The sequence below is a fragment of the Canis aureus genome, chromosome 11, assembly GCF_053574225.1.
Source record: "Canis aureus isolate CA01 chromosome 11, VMU_Caureus_v.1.0, whole genome shotgun sequence".
Classification (NCBI taxonomy): Eukaryota; Metazoa; Chordata; class Mammalia; order Carnivora; family Canidae; genus Canis; species Canis aureus.
In genome coordinates, this window is record NC_135621.1 from 28,079,560 (window position 1) to 28,099,731 (window position 20,172).

General features: G+C 56.7%; 2 long non-coding RNA genes across 3 annotated transcripts; one reads left to right on the forward strand and one right to left on the reverse strand.

Annotated features, from left to right (window-relative positions):
• The first annotated feature begins 6,626 nt into the window (after nt 1-6,626).
• LOC144323683 (uncharacterized) lies at nt 6,627-14,415 on the forward strand. Of its 2 annotated transcripts, XR_013389057.1 has the most exons (4): nt 6,631-8,694; nt 8,833-9,084; nt 10,494-10,806; nt 11,558-14,415. It is a non-coding gene; the product is annotated as an uncharacterized LOC144323683 (long non-coding RNA). The 2 variants fall into 2 exon arrangements; XR_013389056.1 differs by lacking the exon at nt 11,558-14,415 and having other exon boundaries at nt 6,627-8,694; nt 10,494-11,162.
• LOC144323684 (uncharacterized) lies at nt 14,093-18,794 on the reverse strand. Its single transcript, XR_013389058.1, has 3 exons — nt 18,196-18,794; nt 15,715-17,136; nt 14,093-15,116 (listed from the first exon to the last, which is right to left on the reverse strand). It is a non-coding gene; the product is annotated as an uncharacterized LOC144323684 (long non-coding RNA).
• Between the last annotated feature and the right edge of the window lie 1,378 nt (nt 18,795-20,172).

Genomic DNA, 20,172 nt, shown 5'->3' on the forward strand with positions numbered 1-20,172 from the left:
GCACTGCTTCTGGAAGTCACAGCAATCGCATGGGGCCCAGAAGGAAGGTGGGATGTGAGGGAGGCAGGCAGATGGATGAGGAAGGACAAGGGGGGAGGACTAGATGGTGGCCCAGAGCTGGGGACCAGGAGGCGGCCACATCTCCGCCAGAAATCAGGGTGGGGGCCACTGTCATGTCTATCTGCTGCCTCTGGGAGCCTTGGCTCGGGCTAGTCGGCTCCCCACACACCAGTCAGAACAGTGACAAGGGCTTCGCGTTTACCGAGCACTTCCAGGCTCTGGGCACGGCACTTGGCTCTGTAAGGCCAGGATGTCACCCAGTGATCGGCTCTTCTTACCCAGTTGACAGATGAGGAAACTGAGGCTGGGGGTTCACCTCACTGGGAAGTTCCAGTCTCAGGATCTGAATGCCTTTCTTCCCCCATAGAGCTGGATGCCCTTGGGTCGGCCGGGTCTGGGGTGCACAGCAGAGGTCTAGATGGGCTCTGGGAGTTGGGGGGTGGGCAGCTTAGAGAGGCTGGTGTGGCAGGACTCCAGCCACAGGACTTTCCAGGCTGCGGTGACGTCTGCATCAGCTCCCGGGACTCACAAGAGGGAAGGCAGTCAAGCCTTGGTAGGAATTTGCAAAATGGGGAAATGAGATCACGAGCTTCTTCTCTGGGTTATGAGAAGTGACGTGTGTAAAACATTTGTCAGAGTTTCAAGATGTATGAAAACATGATAAATATATTAAGAAATATTAGTTGAATGTAATAAATCCAACCAACCACCCAACAAACATAAATAAATACTACATATTCTTGTTAAACCACGCATCTCAGGGCCATGGGGGTGGCCATGGGCAGGGAGGGGGGAGACGGTCCTGCAGGTTTGCACGGGCAACTCACTGCATCTCGCTCAACTCACTGAAGAACAGAATGTACTCGTGTTTATCCTGTTTTGCAGTTACCTTTATTAAAAACCACGAATTCACCAAATTCTTCTAAATCAATCTAGTCCTGCCAGCTCATGCTCTGACCCTATTCCTTAGCAAATGCCCGGCTAAGGCGTGCAGTTCCCAAGCTCACCTCTGCAATCGTGTCTGCGGGACATGTAGGCAAATGCCCACAGCCAGCCGGTGGCCCAGGGTGGCGTGGAGGTAAGCGTTTGTCAGGGAGAGAACTCCCAGGCCTTCTCCCCAGCCCCTTCCCTTGCTTCCTTTGCACCCGTCCTCCCTCAAGGGCCCCTGGCAGTCAGGTTCCTAATGCCCCCTGCCTCTGCTTGGTAAAGACACGTATAGAGGAAACGGCAAACCGTTTCTGTGAAGCCGCCCGCCGCCCCAGGCCACTTGTAGTCAGGACATTCCCTGAGGACTCGGGCCCCCAGACACAGATGCCACCAAGCAGGCCTTGGTGAGGAGTCACCACCGCCATCCCTAACCAGGGCCAGCGTATAGCTTCAGCGTGCTCCATGCCACCGAGTCACAGAGGGCAGGGTAGGCTGAGGCCTCCACTGGGTGAAGCAAATACAAGCTCTAGCTCCCAGCCACCCCCAGGCCCCATGCTGCCAGCCCCGGGGTCCTGCATCACCCAGGGCCGGAACCAGGGCAGCAGTGGGTTCCAGTCTCCACGGGCGGGTGACCTGAGATGAGACACAGCCCACGCCTGCTGGCCCTGGTGTGTGCTGTGCGTCCAGGACCTTCAGCATCTCCGAAAACTAGTGCAGACTGGGCCCAGACAGTCCTAGGTTCCAAGGTCCCTCTTCCACCCCTGCCTACTGTGTCATGTGGACCCCAGGCTCCACTCCCCGGAGCCTCAGTTTCTTCACCTGTACAATGGGGATCCTGACAGTGCTTGCAACCCACTACCTTCGGAGGAGTCAGTGAGCTGGTCTGTGAAAATGGCCTGGCACCAGGACGGGTGGCCCAGCAGCAGCTGTGATGCTTGCCTTCATGCAGTAATTTCTGCCACCGTGCTGATCCAGGTGCCCCCGTGCTGATCCGGGCGCCCCTGTGTCAATCCGGGTGCCGCTGTGCTGACCTGGGTGCTTCTGTGCTGACCCAGGTGCCCCCATGCTGATCTGGGTGCCACTGTGCTGATCCGGGTGCCATCGTGCTGATCCAGGTGCCGCCGTGCTGATCCAGGTGCCCCTGTGCTGATCCTGGTGCCCCCGTGCTGGTCCGGGTCCCTCCAAGGTCGAGGGCAATGGCCTGTTCCTTCCCTCCCAAAAGGTAGCAGGGCCGGTTGTCACATTCCATTTTTAATAACTGCATCGTAACAGAGACAGAAACAAAAAGAGGAGAAGCAAGAGGGTTTACAGTAAAGAAGAAGTCCTTCCCGGCTTCCCAACCTCTTCCCCACAAACCTTTCTAGCCGGCTTGAGGTCACACCCGTCCCACCCCGTTCTTCCTTACACAAGCTGTTTGTCACTTCACGAAGCATCTGGCAGGCCTCCGAGTGCACCGTGGTGTGTAGTGCTTCAATCCCATTATGATGGAAATTTAGGTGCAGTAGTAAATAGCTTTGTGCATTTGTGCAAGTAATTCCTTGGAATAAAGTCCTAGAAGTGAACTTGCTGGGTCCTGGGTCACAGGACCTGCGATCTGCTGGGTGTGCCACGTGGGCCCCCCCAGCCTGTCCATGCCCCCTCCCACTAGGTCCGATGTGGGCCTCGCCGCCAAGCCCACCCATGTGCTGATGGTGGTTCACTCACTCATTCATTCATGATCTCCTCTGGCCAGGCCTCGTGTCAGTCTAGGGATCCACAGAATGCCTAGTCCAGCCTCCAGGAGCTTGTGGCCTTAGGTTAAAACTTCTTCTTCTGTGAAATCCCCTGGGACACACACACACACACACACACACACACACACGCACGGCCTCTGCTGCTCCTGGGCTCCCATAGCAGATGAACCGTCCACCCGTCTCTTTGTCTGTCCTGGAGATGCACGTACACACCTTCCCAACAGATCTTGTTCTGCCCTTGGTGGCAAAGGAGTCCTCCCTCCATTCCAGGAGACCAGGCCCTGTCCACCCCAATCACACCAGGGCTACGGAGACAACTGTCCCAGGAATCTGGAGACAACGAGATGGCAGGCAGATGGTATGGTCCTGGGATCTAGAGGTGGAGCTGAGAATCAAAGCCACACACCAGGCTCAGTCACAGGAGAACAGAAATAGCATTGTGTGTTGTGTGGACGCGGAGCTGGTATGCAGAGAGAGGCAGGCGCTGAGGACAGATATCCCAGAGAGAGGCCAGGAGCGATGCCCTTTCTCCTTGCAATTAACTCCCAAGTCATCCCCTCCGACCCCCCAATCCTGGCAACAAACTGGCTTGATTTAAACCGGATGGAGAGAGGTTTGCTCCTTCCAATGCAGCACACTGACTACGGACGCTTCCCTTACCTGGCTCTGGGCTCCGGGGCAGGGACCAGCGGTCCCCTTCTGCTCCCTGGGCGAGTGCTGACAGCTGTCCCTACAGGAGCACCATCCAGACCCCAGTGAGGAAGCACCAAGCCTATTGTCCCTTTGAAATCGGGACACTGAGCCCAAGAGGGTCTATCACTTGCTGAGAAATGAGAGGGTCAGGTTTCACCTTGGGTCCGGATTCTGAGCCCACCCCGGAGGCTTCTAAGCCGATGTTACTGACTTGAATCCCATGTCCCCTCCACTGGAATCAAGTTACCTCCAAGCCCCAGCCCAACCCCCTGAACTGGGTGTGCCCCCTGGATTCCTCTGTGTCTCAGCAGTGAGGAGGTTTGGGGTTGCACCTGTAGCATTTCTGAGAAAAGGAAGGAACACAGGAAGGACCGGGCTGCTTGGCACCGTGTCCCTCTGGGCCGGCGGCACCTGACTCCTGAGAGCATCTCTGCGGCTCCACTGCAGTCCTTGCCGGGACCTTGAGGCCACGGGGCAATGAAGAGGAGGTGACAGCCCAGCCCCCCCTGAGGAATGCGTGTGGTTTATTATCCCTCTGCGGCTCTGCAGTGTGGGAACAGGGAACAGTGTGTCTTAGACGGGCGCATTGTGGCTGAGGCTTATGTCGGTTAGAAAATAAGTTTTCCCCCAACGTGATATTTCATAACCTCGTCCCTGCCCATCGCCACGACAAGTGCAGGGATACTTCCAAGGAAGATGGCAACATTCAAGGCGCATAGGGGACCCTTGTGCTTGGGGACTCCATCTGGGTCCTTGTCTTCACCACTCATGGGCTTTGAGAATCTGGGGGCTACTCGCCCAAGGGGGTTCCCGATGGACCTGCATCCTGGTGCCCCTGGGTCCTCTCCCAGGCCCCCCAAGGAGAACATGTGATGAACCAAGATGATGTGACTCTCAGGCGGCTGTGCTGAGGGACAGGGGCTCTCGGAGCCTCGTGGTCCTCTCCAGGGGGTAAGAAGATGCCAGCTGAGAGCATCCCACCAAGTGGATCTGGGAGGAGGGCTGCTAGCCGAGGTGGGCTTCAGTCCCCTTTCCCTTGAGCACAGAGCTCAGCACCACCCCCTCATTCCCTCAGGGCAGCTGGTCTCCAACGAGGAAGGCAGCAGAGCAGGTCCCCGGGGGTCCTCTGGCCCGTCCGCCTTCCTTCAAGGTCCCAGCTGCTGCTGGACAAACCTCTCACGCTGGTTTGGAGGCTCCATCTGGATGGAAGTCTGTCTATCTGCCAGCAAGGTTCCCGGGAGTGACAGAGTCAGGGAGCCTCAGGGGCCGGTAGGTATTTGGGTACGGCTAGCATTCTGGGGAGATGCAACACTGAGGGCGGATCCAAAGCAAGCGGTTACAAAACACAGTGTGCTGAGAGCAGGTGGGGTTTTATAGCTTCAGGAGGGCTTCCCGGAGGAGGAAATGCCACAGACACTTCTTGTTTAAAAAAACAAACTAGGCACTCATCTAGCAAAGCCCAGGGAGCTGGGGAGGAGACGGTGTCCAGGTCGAGGGACCATAATGAGCAAAGGTGGAAAGAGGAGAACAACATAGGCCGTGTGGGGTACTGTAGCTAGCGTGAATTTTTGACCAGGGAGCACAGAGAAGGCTGGAAGAGTGGGCCAAGGGCAGCCAATGTCAGGGAGGAAAGACATCAGAGACATTCAGGAAGCAGGAGGCAAAATTCTCGGGGCTGGAAGCTCAGTTCCCCTCGGCTCAGAGTCCGAGCACAGAGGAGCAGAGGCCTGGGCAGGCCCCAGAGCAGAGGTGGGCCTCAGCCTGCAGGTGCAGCAGCATGGAAAGTCAAGGGCAGGAGGCCTGGGGAGGCAGGCAGGCAGGCCACCCCGCTCAGAGCCTGGGGGACGGAGAGCCCCCCCCCCGCCTCCAGCTATTAAACCCGGTTACTGATTGAACAGCAGGTCGAACCTTCTTTAATGATGACTACAGGCTGTCCCCGGAGGCCTTGCTTCTGGAAGGTAGGGTGCCGCTAGCCAGCTCCGGGTAACAGAAATTGCATTAACATAGAGCCGCAGTCCTAAAAATCTGCTTTCATGTTCCAAAGACAGAAGATAAATGGCCCTTATCATTTTTATGTAGCTGGTGTCACCGACAACGCAGCACTTGGAACCACCTGAGCTGCTTTTGTACTGTTTGTTAGGCACTTCGAGACCTTTCTCCAGGAAGAGGATGAATCTGGGCTGAGAAATGACTCCTCCTTTAACATGATCCAACTCCACAGGATCCAGGTAGAGATGCTCTCAGCTCCAATTAGTACCGCAGGGCAAGTGTGAGCGCCGGCGCCCGGGTCTGGGGTGATGGCCTCTGAGCCCACCCTGCAGGAAGCCCCAGGAGGGGCAGGAGAAGAAGGGGCGCTGGCTGGCGAGCTCCCCTCGCTCCACGGGCAGGATGACCATGTCCCAGAGCGGGGATGCCGAGGCCAAGAGAGAAACCGGGCCCAGCCCCCCTGCAGCCCATATGGTGGACTGGGCCCCTCCACCCGGCACCCTCCCCTCCTCTTTCTGGAGGCCTGGAGGGCCAGGGGCCCGGTCTTGGCTGGCTGAGGCTCATGGGCTTAAGCTTTGGGCTTAAGGCTGGTGTATTTGGGGACCCGTGTGACCGTCAGGACAGGAGTTGCCGAGCTATTTCCAAGTTCCAGACAACCTAATCAGGACACAATCCATTCTCTTCATTACAGACCTAGGTCTTGGTCCATCTTTCAAACTAATGAGAAATCTCATTTTGACGGGTTAGACTTCCCCCACCCACATTTTTTATTACTTTCCCCCAAAGCCTTGCCTGAATACAAATCTCTGGAGGTGGGGGCCCGCTTGGCATGCCAGTCAGCCCTGCAGCTGAGTGCTTTAACTCCAGATCCACTCAGAACTCTGGGGAGCTGGAGCTCACCCCAGGAACCCAGGGCTGAGACCAGGTGCTGCTCTGTGGGGACCTGCTTGGGAGGCAGAGTTGATGATTATACCCGTCCCTTGAACACTAATTTTCACAGGTGAATAAAAATCCCACAAATAATAGTTCACATTCTAAATGCTGCTGTCAGCCAGCAAGAAAGTTGCAAAGGCTGTTCTGAAGCTGAAGGCCAGGAAGGTGAGGGGAGGGCAGGAGGGGGAGGGCAGGGAGGGGAAGGGTAGGGAAGGGATGGGGAAGGTCAGGGAGGGCAAGGAGGGGATGAAGAGGGCAGGGGCTGGGGAGGGAGGGCTGGAGGGGGAGAGGATGCAGGCCCGGCTGCCAGTCTGGGAGGGGCCCGGAGGCGGGCAGGACAGGAGGCCAGACCAGACTGCCCAGGGAGACAGCCATCAAGGCAGGCTGTGTATGGGCTCGTGGCACATAGAGACCTTCCCTGGAGAGCCGTTTTTGCACAAGGGGGTCATTTGTGTCTCAGCTCAGTGGGGTCAGCAGGATCCAGAGAAACAGTCCGTGCTGGTCCTCAGGAGGCGGCAAGGGGGCATATATGAGCTAAGGGCTAAACTGGTCCCAGTGTTTTATGCAACTTTAGCTCCCAGGACACTCGGCCTTCTCACTGCAAAATGGGGAGAACCTGTTCCTGCCCCCCCGGGGCTACATGAAGACCAAGTGAACCAGCACGGGCCCAGGAAACTGTTCTGGAAGCTGGCAGGTGGAGGAGGCCCCGCCTGGGCCCTGCCGCCCGTGCTGCCCAGGCCCCCGCACCTCCTCCCGGGCGTCCCCAGCCCGCACAGCCTGTGCCCACTCGCACTGGGCACCGAGTCAGAGCCTGAGTCATGGGCTGTTTCCACCAGCGAGGAAGCTCTCCTTGGCACACGCCATCCAGCTACTCAGCAGGCGACCCTGCGTGGGGGCGGCATCTGCCACCAAGGGACCCGTGTTACCGTGAAGCCTGGTGATCCGGGTAGGAAAGCTCCAACTGCTGCCGGGAGAGCTACAAGTCCCAGGGGGCTGTGCACATCCCCGGGCTCAGAGGTGCGTCTCAGTGATCTCTTTCAGGGATCAGGGACGTGGCAAGGTGGCCAGGTCGGCCTCCCGGGCTCTGCGCACAGTCGGGAGCCCTAGTCAGCTGGGCTCTGGGATCAGCCTGCCCGCCCTCCTGCGCACCTGCTGCGGTGCCTGCCGGGCTCCCCAGGGGCGAAGGACCAAAGGAGAACAAACACCTGCCCTCGAGGGAGAGGTAGCCCGGCCGCCTGCAGTTCTGCCTCCCACAGGTGTCACTCTTTGGGGCTCCACCTTCCCGGCTGCTCCTGGCACCCCCCAACCGGACCCCGGCAGCCCACTGGGGCCCAAGCTCCACCTTCCCTGCTCCGAAGGGGATCAGGTGCCCCAGAGAGAGAATGCCGAGCGCACAGCCCATTAGGGCTGCAGAGAAATGGTCTCGGGCTGAATGCGATTAGCCTCCCCAGGGCGCAGCACTTCTCCCTCGTGTGCCTCCCACACCCGGGCCAGACGCCCCGCATCCGAGAAAGCAGGCCCCGCTCCTCCTGCCAGAGCTGGCTTCCAGCCTTGACAGATTTCACAGCCAAGGTCTCTTTCCTGAAACTCCGCTGCTTCAACCCATTACTCGTCATTATCCCCTGAACGGCGCCTGCAAAGCTTCTCCTCCACAGCTGTGCCCTTAGAGCCCCGCAAAGGAACTCACTACTTGGCTAAGGACAGGCCACCGGTGTCCTTAATCTGGCCTCATAAATGAGCCACGTGGGCACCCCCAGGCTACGCCCACTGCTCCCCCAGCCCTTGAGTCCTCTGGGTACTTCTTGGGCAGCGCCAGAAGCTCCAGCCTTTCCAGGCAGTGGGTGGGTGGGGAGTCCTGCTCCCCCAGTGTGCCCAGCACCATCCTCCCTCCTCCTCGGCAGGCGAGGGGCTCCCAGCTGCTCCTACAGGAGTCCCGCCAGCCAGCAGCCTGGCAGCTGCTGCTCCTGTCAGCAGGGCCTTCTCCTGGAACGGGGACATCTTAAGCTTGTTGGGATCAATTGCCCGTGGCGTTCCACTTAATCCCCCTGCCAGGTAACTGACAGCTTTAGTGGCGAGGAGGAGCAAGGAGGGCTTTCTCAGGACCCTATCCCAACCCCTAAGGGAGATGGGAGCAGGGTGCACGGCAGGTCTGGAGCCAGAGGGGGAGTTAGAAGCATTCCAGGGCCAAAGCCCCCATATTTAGACATAGTCCCTGGGCTGTAGCCCCTGGGGGGCCCCACTTGTCCCACGCCAGGGGCAGCAGGACCACCTAAGGTCCAGGGCCAGGCCGGACACACAGGCAGCACTCAGGAAGGCCTACTAGGAGGAAGAGGAGATGCAGTAACTCGAGCGAAGAGAAAAGGTGTGTGGTATGTGGTGTGTGTGCATGTGTGTGTAAGGAGTGTGTATGTCAGACTTCTTGGGGGGGGTTCTTTAAGGTTCATAAAGTCAGTTAGGAATTCAACTCAAATTGATTTTGCATCTGCTCTGTTCTGAGCAGGTAACAATGAAAACACAGTCCTTGCTTGATGAGATATGCATGCCGGAAGGCTTCCCGGAGGAGGCGTGTTAGCCCTGCAACAGACTGGAGCGAGACTTGGAGACCCCTGGGCCAGAGCAGTGCTCCTCAAACTTTGGTCTGAGCCAAGCAACACCGGAGAACTTGCTGGAAATGCGGATTCTCTGAACGCATCAGCCACTCTGGGGTGGGGCCTCGGCCACCCCGCCGGTGACAAGCCCTCCAGATGATTCGGTGAGACCTACCGGGCTGGGGTGTGGGGAGACCCACACTGAGGGAGCCAATGTCCTGGGAATTCTTTCCTTTGGCCATGAGTTCGGGGCCTGGCAGCCCTTTCCAGCCTCCTGTCCCGCTGCTCTAGCCTCCTGCGGGCTGACTGTGCCTTCGGGAACAGGCAAAGCAGAAAATTTTGTGAAAAAATTCGATATTTAATATTTCTTCCAAAAGCATCAAAACAATCATCATGGGAAATACCAGTATCTCGTTAGCATCCTATCCATTCTACCCCCTGCTTGGATGTTACTAGAATTGCTCTACAAAGCTGCTGCCCCTTTGCTCCCTGTTCATGCCCCTGGGACCCCCACCCCAGCCCTTCCTCCAGGCGTCACTCCCCAGAGGGGCCGTGAGAGCTGTACTCGCTTGCCTTTGTCCGAAGGGCTCTTCCTCTCATTCTCGAAAGATATGTTTTACCTGCTGCGCATCTGGGTGGCCAACCGTTCTGTTTGGCTTCATCCTCGGCGATGTTCCCGTCCAGGCTCCCAGCCTCCGTCCTCCCGGGCGTCCACCGTGGTTCGTTTCGTCTGTTCCCTCCGGCTTCTCGTCAGGCTCCGTGCTGCTCTTCATCCCCGTGATGGGTCCAAGTGTGGAATCTTTTCTGTTCTTTTCTTTTCTTTTCTTTTTTTAAGACTTTTTTTTTATTTTTATTTATGATAGTCACACACAGAGAGAGAGAGAGAGAGAGAGAGAGAGGCAGAGACACAGGCAGAGGGAGAAGCAGGCTCCATCCACCGGGAGCCCGATGTGGGATTCGATCCCAGGTCTCCAGGATCGCGCCCTGGGCCAAAGGCAGGCGCTAAACCGCTGCGCCACCCAGGGATCCCTGGAATCTTTTCTTGATCCTTTGCTTGGGACTTATTATCCCTTCCTGGATTGAAATTCACATTTCCTCTCAATTCTGGAAAACTCCTCTGGAAAATTCTATTACCTCTCTGAACCATGACTCTCGTCCACTCTCTTCTCCTTCCAGAACTCCAGATAGATGGGCCCCCTTTCATTTTGCTCTAACCTCCCACCTCCTGGCCTGTGATTCATATTTCCTGTGTCATCTTCTTCTGTCCCGCCTTGTGCATTCTGGTCACTGCTTCCGCTTCATCTTGTCCTGACTCTCTCCTGAGCTGGGTCTACTTGCCGCCGTCCAACCCACCCGTCCATCAGCTCTCGTGTCTCAGTTACTCCATTTTTCATCTCTAGAAGTTCTACTTGGCTCTTTCTCATCTCTCTCTGACAACTTTTAGAGTCTCTCTCTCTCTCTTTTTTTTTTTACCCTGCCCATGTTCTCAATCCTTCTTTCTTTAAACATTTTTAACTTACTTTATTTTTATTCTAGTCCTGATCACTCAAACATCTGAAATCTTTCAATCTAGATTCGCATGCGTGGCTTGGGCTGACTGTGACTCATCGTGGATTGTCTGCTCCTGTGTTTTTGTGGTTGGAGACCACAAGCCTGAGGCTGCGCGTCGGGGGACCCAGGAGGACCCAGGAGAGGAGAGTGTGCCCCGGCCGTGTGCAGGGGCATCTGCCAACCCAACACCACTGTAGGCTCCTTCACTGGCTTGGGGTTCTCTGGACCACTCCATTGACAAGTTTGAAGCCCGATCTCCAGTGAAGGTCACCCTGAGTTGGCACATTCTCAGGAAGGAATGGGTGTATCCCCATTCATTGCAGACGCCAGGACAAGTGAGTGTCCTTGTTGTCTTTCTGCTGCTAGTTTGGTTTCCACAGGCTTCCCTTACACTGAGCATACCATGTTAAAGGGCCCAGCTTGAGGGGAGGGTCTCACTTCCTACTCTTAGTCTTTTATGGACTCAACACCAAATAGTGTTTTCGGTTCCCTGTGTTGTGGTTAAAACCCAAGGTTTGGGACACCTGGGTGACTCAGTGGTTGAGCATCTGCCTTCAGCTCAGATCATGATCCCAGGGTCCTGGGATCGAGTCCCCCATCTGGCTCCCCACAGGGAGCCTGCTTCTCCCTCTGCCTGTGTCTCTGCCCCTCTGTGTCTCTCATGAATAAATAAATAAAATCTTAAACAAAACAAAACAAAACAAAACAAAACAAAACAAAATGAGGTTCTAGGCTCCTGTTACAGGCAAATGGCTTGGGGTCCCCAGAGGTCAGCATTTGCTTCCGATTCCGGTATCAGCCCACCAGTCATTCCCGGCTCCCAGGAACTTCCCTTCCCTCCTTGCAAACTTAGCTATGCGTTGAATAACATATGTGGTAACTGATCCTGCATTCTTAGTGTTTTGTAGCCAGAGAATATCCCATCGCCCTCCCCCGACTTTTGCTGCCAGTAGATCGGTCTGTAGCAGAACTATTCCCCCAGACCATTTCTTCTTCCTTTGGGGCTCACAGCTAGACCCTATCCCTGGGCCCCTTACACCTAAACATGGTCACGTGACTGTGTTCTGTCCACTGTGACTGTTTCAGATCAGGCCCCTGAGAACCTCCCACATGATCCTCAGGGTGATGATGGCAGAGCCACACGATCGATGCGCCTGCAGTCCCAATCACTGCCGGAAGAACCGTCTACCACCGCAGACGCTGCGTGAGCGGGACTGAGGGGCTTACCCAGTGCAGCAGCTGGCATTACTTCACTAAACACCACTCCACCGTGGTGCCAGAATTAAAGCCCCACTCATAATTGTTCCACAGCTCACCATTATACACATAATCTTTTCAGGGCTTAGGGACTTAAAGGGTTCTCATCTGGCCTGGCTCCCGGGAGGCAGGACTGCCTATCAGGGAGGCGGAGGGGCTCACTGGCATGGCAGACGGGAGAGTGGCCTGATGCTCCTTCCCTGCCCTGCCTTATCAGCACTGGCCCCCGAATCCACTTAGATGTGGCCCTGCTTTCAAGGAAGCCCTGGGTATTGAGGATGTAGAGGCAGACACAGGGGACCTTGGGACAAGGAGATGACAGGTGCAGCGGGGCCGACGGCGGGGGCAGTGGCCACTCAGGCAGCAGCCTGTTCAGGCTGAGGTCTAGGGTCTGCTGGGCTGGACCAGCTGTACCAACACGCTCACTGGGGGCAAGAGAGCAAAGTGGGCCTTGCGCTTGGTGCAGACAAGTGGGACTCTGGGCGCAGCCTGGCCCACCTGGCAGGGGGTGCCCAGCTAGCAGCGCTTCGAGGCCCACCCTGTGCTGGAAAACCTCATGTCCACAGATGAGGAGTCCTTGGGCCATCCACTGTGCAGACGTGTCCTCAAGAGGCCACGAAACTCGACTCACCGCAGAGTCTTCTCCCAGGAACAAGAGCCAGCAACTGGCAACACTCCCCAGTTCGGGGTCTACCGTGACAAGGCTGGCCAAAGGACAGGCCTCTGGACCCCTGCCCTCAACAGGTCACAACCTCTAGGGACAAAGGAAGGGGCCCTGCTGGGAACTGACAGGCTCGCTGTCCTCTCTCATTGGCTGCCTGGCCTCCTTCACCAGACCATGGTCCCCAGAGCTGCTCTGTCCCCAGATTCTGAGGGGCAGTCCTGGTCTTTCTAGTCCTTTGGTCACTCCCTCAGGGGATTTCGACAGCGATACGATGGCAACTCTGAGCACACTGGGTGCAGAGTAGCACATGGGCCCGTGGAGTCCTTGCCTCACCCTAACTTCCTACAGCTGGACCAGCCCTCTGACCTGGAGGGGGACCTGCTTCGGGCACCGCACTGTGCTCCAGAGAAAAGCTGTTCCTCCTCTGGCTACCCCGGGGTGGAGCAGAGCCTCTGGGTTTTTAGGACTAAAAAGCCGTGGGAAAGCTGTGAGCACGGGTTAGCCCACGGATTAGCTGTTAAGAACATACTCAGAAGCCCACGGACACCTGGGAAGGGTAGTTTATTTTCATTTACATTCTCCTTATGACCCACGGAGCGAACCAGAAAGAACCCAGTCCTTAGGGATGGCTCATTGGGTTGGGAGTCCTGGCAGTGGGCCCTGGGCAGGTCACTTGGCCTCTCTGAGCCTCCATTTCCTTGACCACAGAAGTGGGATCAGTGACCCCCACTTCTCCAGGCCGACGTGAGGTCAAAAGGCCCAGAAGCCACAGGGACACTGGAAGTGCACAACCAGCATCCTGTCCCTTGTCCAGCTCTGCCTGGTAGGCCTCTTGTCCAGCCCTCTGTCCCTCCCTCTGCCTCCACCTGAAGAAGCTTGTCGGGACATGGGACATGTAATGAAGAACGTTATTCTGGGGGCGTGAGGTGCTGACTCCAGCTGTGGGGAGGAATTTCAGGTGGGGGAGGCACCGGGGCCGGGGGCCGTACTATCATCCTCTCTTGCTTCCCCTAACTGGCTGAAACATGGGCTCAAATGCATACGTGTGGGGCCGGGAGCACTCAGAGAAGCGTTACCTGTGCCTCACCGGTACTTGCAGGAGCAGGGGCCCAGAGGTCTTCCTCTCGGGCCAGGGCTGCGCATGGATGGACCCTCGTCCTTGAGAAAGGCAGGATGGAGACGAGGCCCCGGGGAGCCCACTGGGGGCTGAAACATCTTCACCTCCACACATGGGATCCGACCACGTGCGAGTGAGGCACCCAGGAGCCCCAGGCAGGCGTCCGAGCCACTGTCCGGGAAGAAAGGAGTCCAGCCTCTCCGGGAGGGCAGGCTGAGCCCAATGGCACCTCCCAGCCTGGCAGCCACACCTGCTGTGCACCTGCTCTGGCGGAGGAAGCAGGGCACGGAGGTGAAGTCCACGCGCCTGAGAGTCCACAAGCTTCCTGCTGCTACAACACGGAGCCTGCGCCGATAGAACCTCGACAAACTTAGCTACTGCTACCTGATTTCACCCACAAGCCAGTTTGCATCTCTGCATCAGAGACTGGAAACTGAGGCACAGAGAGGCTGACAGAGCTCAACCCTTCTGAGCACTCAGACCTGGGGAAATCCTAGCTCTGCAGCTTGCTCACTGCATGACCCCGACGGAGTGACTCCCTTCCCCCATGCCTCAGCTTCCCCATCTGTAAATTCAGATGCATCATTGCTTTCTTGTTGCACTGGCTTGAAGAATAAAATGAAACCATGCCCGTGCAAGAGCCCCATCGGGTGCCTTGCACAAAACCAACCTTGATTAGAATTACTATCCAGGCACAATGCTATTATTCTAATTTTCTCCCACGAAGCACTCTGTATTCGCTAAATAAGTGATTCCTTTTCCCCAACATTTTATTCTGAAAATTCCAAATACACAGCAAAGCTGAAAGCATTTCTAGTGAACACTCATATACTCTTAGGGTAAAATTCTATCATTTACATCGAATAACCCTTGTTTTATCAATATCTACCCATCAATCCATCTAATTTTTTTTAATGCATTTCAAAATAAATTGAAGACATCAGTCCAGTTTCCCCCCTAAATACTTTAGCATGTACTGTTTTGGTTGTGAAATTTGCATACAACAAAATGCACAAATCTTGAAAGTCATCTGCTGAATTTTGTCACATAAACAAATGTCCCGTCGGGACAAAAGATGTTACCATCATCCCAGAAAGACTCCTCGTGGCCCTAGTAGGTCAGTCCTGCCTCCACTCCCAGGAGGCAGCCGTTGTTCTGATTTATTTTTCCCACGTTAGCATAATTTGCCTGTAGTAGAATTTCACATACTAGAAGACATGACTGCATAACGCAGTACAGCATGTACCTGGATCGGTGACCGGAGGCTACACGACGAATTACTGCAAAGCTCAGTGCTTAAAACAACACATTTATGATTTCACAGTTTCTGAAGGCTTGACTTGGTCCTCTGGTCCCTACAGCTGCAACCAGCTTGTTGGCTGTGGCTGCAGGCTCGCTTCCAGGCTCCACTGAGGGAGACCTGCTCCCAATCTCACTCAAGTGGGTGTTGGCAGGCTCAGGTCCTCAGGGGCTTGTTGGACCGGGGGCCGCATTCCCCCTGGATGTCAGCCAGAGGAAGGCACCTTTTAATTCCTTGTCAGGAGGCCTCTCTGTAGGGCAGTTCACAACACGGCAGCCAGTCTCATCAGAGGACAAGAGAGAACCTGCTAGTGAAAGCCAGAAGCTCTTCATGGCCTACTCTCGGAAGTGACAACCCTGGCGCAACCCCTGCCACCCAGCAAGGGGAGGGCATTACACAAGGGCCTGGGGACCAGGAGGCAGGATCATTGTGAACCACCCCGGGGAGCTGCCTATAGCACTCTCGGGTGGGACACCATGGCCTGCCTGTTGCCAGATAGGACTTCCTGGCAGCTTTCTCCAAAGGTACACCTGGCTCTGGGAGATGACCACAGTGCTGGACCTGGGTCTGCATCCCTCACCATGACCCTGCGTAGGAAGCTGCTCCTCCCTCAGCCAAAGCTCACCAGGGCCTTGAGGTCCTGACCTTTGCCTCTGCCATCCTCCCAGGAAGAAGTGCTTATGGGGAACATCCCAACCTGGGGTGCCCTGGGGTTGGGAGGAGGAGCTCCCCTCCTTCTACTTTTAGCTGGCAAGTCCTGAGGGCTCTATTTGTCCAGAAGACTACCAGTAATTTTCAGCACCAGCATGGAGGCTGTCCCCTCATTTGCCCAGGGAGGATGACTCTGGGCCATGGTCACTCAGTGAGCCGATGGCAGGAAGGACTCTTGTCCTGAGTGCCCTTACCTTCACAGGACACACGGTAGGCAAAACCCAAATGCACGGTGTGAGGACAAAGAACGCAGAGCCAGGTCCAGACTGTAACTTGCCCCCTGGCCTCACTAGAGAGAACAGGTTCCCTCCTCGGGACCACCAGGGTGAGGAGAGCCTGGACTGGGGCCCTGGTCCAAGGTGTGCCTGCTGCTATTGTGAATATGTGGGAAATGGCCAGGGAAAGCAGCAGAGAACCAGAGGACCAGCTAGAGCGACAGATGGACAGATGGACAGAGAGGGAGTAGCAAATGGCACAGAAGACTGGGATCAAGGGCAGGAAGAAGCTGACACGAAGTGGACAGAGAGCACCAGCAGCAGCACCTGGGGGAGACCACCCTCCAGCACCGGCGCCTGCTGCCGCATCCTCTGGGTGCTTACATCTTGGCCCGAAGATAAGGAGACCTCACGGGCAGCAGAAGCTGGCTCGGGGTCCCCAGGCAGCTGAGCAGGGGGAGCTCAGACCTGACGCCCTGGGAAGAGGGCACAGCTTCCCACCTCCGGATGGACTCGTGGGTGCAATGGGTGTGGAGGAAAGCACCTTGGCCCAGGAGCTCAGAGGCCTGAAATACCACTTCTCTGCTCTCCCAGAATCTGCTCAGTCATTCTGGGGCTGTCCCCCACGCCCAGGGCTTGCCTCTGGCGGATCCTCTGCCCCTGGAGCCTGCGGGCCCTACAGGCTCAAGTCGTCCAGACCCATGGTTCTTGGCCAGAAAGATGCCCCCCACGGCCACTCCTGTTGGGGTCAGACCACAGCCCCAGGCCCCACCCAAGTGGATTTGGGGCTCAGCTGCTGGAGGGGCCGGGCAGGCCTAACCCTTCCCCCTCTGTCTTCCTCCCTCCTGGAAAACTTACCAAGCTCCCCTTTGGGCTTTTGGAAATAAAAGCCGGGACGTCTTGAGCACCAGCAGGGAAGGCCACACAGGGCCTCTGAGGCAAGAGGCAAGAGGGTGCCAAAAGGACAGGGAGGGGAAGGGCAAGTGGGGAAGGAGGCCCATGGATGAGCTCCCGGGAGCTCTCTTAGTCTTCACCCGGCTCTCGACCCGGCGAGGAGCTATGCGGTGCAGGGCTGCAGGATGAGCGGGGTGCTCCGCATAAATAAATAAATAAATCTTAAAAAAAAAAAAAAGAACCAGAACCTGGTGGGGCAGCGATCCCGTGATCCCTCAGCCGAAAACCGGGAGGACACCGACCCAGAAGGGAATTGACACATGGTTCCCCGTGGGTGAACCTTGAGGACGTGCTGCTCCGTGAGGTAAGCCAGTTGCAAAAGGAGGGACTTTGGGTCTGACCCCCGTGATTTCACTTACATGAGGTCCCCGGAGGCATCAGGGTCATGGAGACAGAACCTGGGGGGGCAGGGCCGGGGAGCTGCTGTTTGCAGGGGATACCTTCGGTCTGGGAAAAGGAAACATTCTGGAGATGGGTGGTGGTGACAGTGGCACAGCATCGTGTGTGGGAATGCCACTCAGTGTCAACTCAAACATGGTCACAATGGTAAGTTTCATGTGCATTTTGCCACAATACAAAAATACACATGGCAAATTTAGAAGCCCAGTGAGGAGCTGAGGGAGAGTCAGCCGAGCGTGGGGATGGCCCGGGCTGGCAGGAAGTTTCCTGACGTGGCAACGCCCGAGTTGGGGCCTGCGGGCTGAGGCCCACGGAGCCCAGGGTGGGAGGCCGGAGTGAGGGGGACCCTACAGGAAGCTGAGTGGGGGGCAGCCGGGGTGGCTCAGCGGTTTAGCACCTGCCTTCGGCCCAGGGTGTGATCCTGGAGACCTGGGATCGAGTCCCGCGTCGGGCTCCCTGCGTGGAGCTTGCTCCTCCCCCCACCTGTGTCTCTGCCTCTCTCTCTCTGTGTCTCTGATGAATAAATAAATAAAATCTTAAAAAAAAAAAAAAAGGAAGCTGAATGGGTGGCTGAGGCCCAGGGCACCCAGGGGTCCTCACGTGGGTGGGGCAGACAGAGACGGGATCACAGGGCATTTCTCGGCTCAGAGTCAGAGGGGATCTAGGGTCAAAAGTGGCAGGGAGACTGTGAGGAGCTGGGGTGACCGGGGCAGGCGTATGGCCAGCGTGCAGCCCACCTCTTCTGCCTGTGGCCCCCCGTGAGTCCTTTCCCCTCTCTGATCAGCCTGCCAGATTTAGCAAATAAGAATTCAAATTTCAGATAAGCAACAGATTACTTTTTAGTGTAAGCACGTCCCTAGTATTGCACACTTTCACTAAAATATTATTTGCAGTTCAAAATTTAACTGTGAAACTCAAATTTAACTGCGCGTCCTCTTTTATCCGGCCACCCTACTGTCCAAAGGGTCCCTGATGCCTCTGTGTGGCTGTCTCCTCCTCCTCCTTTGGGCCATGGCTCACTGGACTCTTTCCCAAAAGGCCCGTCCCTGACCACCCCGGGGGAAGGACCCTCCCCCTTCCCCAGTCACTCCCTGTCACCCTCATCACCTGCTCCATTGCCATCCTGGCACTGGCAGGGCTGTAAAACAGCCTCACTGGTGCGTCTGCTTGCCCTTGATTCTATGTCCCCACGCTGAGATGCAGGCTCACGGGGGCCGGGACCTGTCATTACTTCCCAGCACCTGGCACAGGCCTAGCTCGTACTAGGTGCTCAGCAAATACTATTTGAAGGATGGAAGGGATGTCTCCCTGGAGGGACAGTCAAGAAGGATGTAGGTGGCCCAGGGGCACTGTGGGTTTGCTGTTTTTGTCCATCCCACCACCTCCCCCTGGAGACTTGTCCACCGTCCTCAGAGGCTCGGGGCTGCCTCTGTGCGCAGGTGTGCAGGCAGGTGTTCAGGGCCCCCAGCAGCGGGGCCAGGAAACAGAGCTCCCCTGGCCTGGCCCACATATGGGGTCCGCAGGTCCGAACCAGGCCAGCCCAGCCTTGTCAGCTGCCCTTCCCCACAGGACCAGGCTCCTGTCCACACAGTCCCGGAGGCAGCCACGTTACCATGGCAACGGCAATCCGAGGTCACAGCGCTGGAAACCAGAGGAAGCCTCCCTCCTGGAACGCCACCACCGAGTCAGAATCTAATTTTCATTACAGCCATAATAGTGGTTTTGCATAATGGGACATACATTAATACCTCACGTGCCAGTGCTTATTTGGTTAAAATTCATGAATTCAGGTCTAAGTAAAAAGTGCTGATGGCTGAAGTTTCTCATTCTGTTTCAGTGTTCTTGGGTTGTTGTTTTTTAAAGTCAGTCTGTCTCCTTGGCAGCAATTCGCTTTAATCCCATTATTAACGGGTAAGGGAGAGGAAGACAAAGCAGGGCTCTGCTCCCTGTGGCCTCAGCAGTTCTAGAGGGAACCAGGGCCCTACAGGTGACAGTCATCCCTGGCACGGCCTCCCTGTGTGACCCAGAGCACACGGTTCTTTCTCTCTGGGCCTCAGTTTCCTCTCGTAGAGAAATGAGGAAAGGGTTTAACTGGTCCTCAGAATCTCTTCTGTTTCCAAAACTCAGGCACGTAGCTGACATTTGCTGAGGCTCAGCCTGGCACCAAGCTCTGGGCTGGCAGGAGGGGCTATGGTCCCCACCTTCAGGGTTGGGACTCAATCAGGAAACAGACAAAGCCATGGAACAGCTGGGGAGGCTTCCTGGAAGAAGTGTCATTTGAGATGAGACTTGAAGGGAAAAGTAAGAGTTAGCTGGGGGAGGGGGAGAAAGGGAACAGGTGAGGCTAGCAGGTGGGCCTGGTCCTATAGAACATGGGGTGTAGGCTCAGGTGTTCAGGACCAAGGCAGTGTTGAGACAGAGTTGGGACAGAAAGAGTACACCGCTCAGCCGAGGGGTGACCACCATGAGGCCTGTGTCCCCGACACTGGTCACCTCAGCAGTGGGGCCTGGGCACAGTGGATGGGGCCCACGTGGAAGGAACTGCAGGCAGGGCCACACTGGGCTCTCCCCTGTGGCCCCAGCACCCAGCTGCTCAGGGCCCACCAGCTACTGTTAGTCACCTCCTCATCCTCACAAGTATTAGTGGAGGGAATGAAGCAGAGCGTGCTGAGGCCTCTGGTCTGTCGCTGAGCAGGGGGCCCTGTACACCTGCCTCTCTTGACCCAGACCTGGGCCCTTCCTCTGGCAGGCAGAGGGGCAAGGTGACAGGCAGAGAGGCCTGGGCTGCGGGTAGGGGTGTGGCCCTCAGAGGGAGGGAAAGGCCTGGGAAAGGACAGGCGAGGGCAGGTCTGGCTGCAAGCGTCCCAGAACAGGTGGCAGGAGGAGGACGGGGACCACAGGAATGAAGACTGGAAGGGGAGCTGCGATGATGGGGGTGTGCCCACCGAGGGGTCAGGACTTGATCTCATGGGTGGCCCAGAGCCGTGGAGAAGTGAGGGGTCCCCTGGGCCTGGTGGGAACACGGTGTTGCCTGCTGGGGGCTATGGAGCTGGTCCTGGCCCTGGGAGGTCTGTGACCATGCAG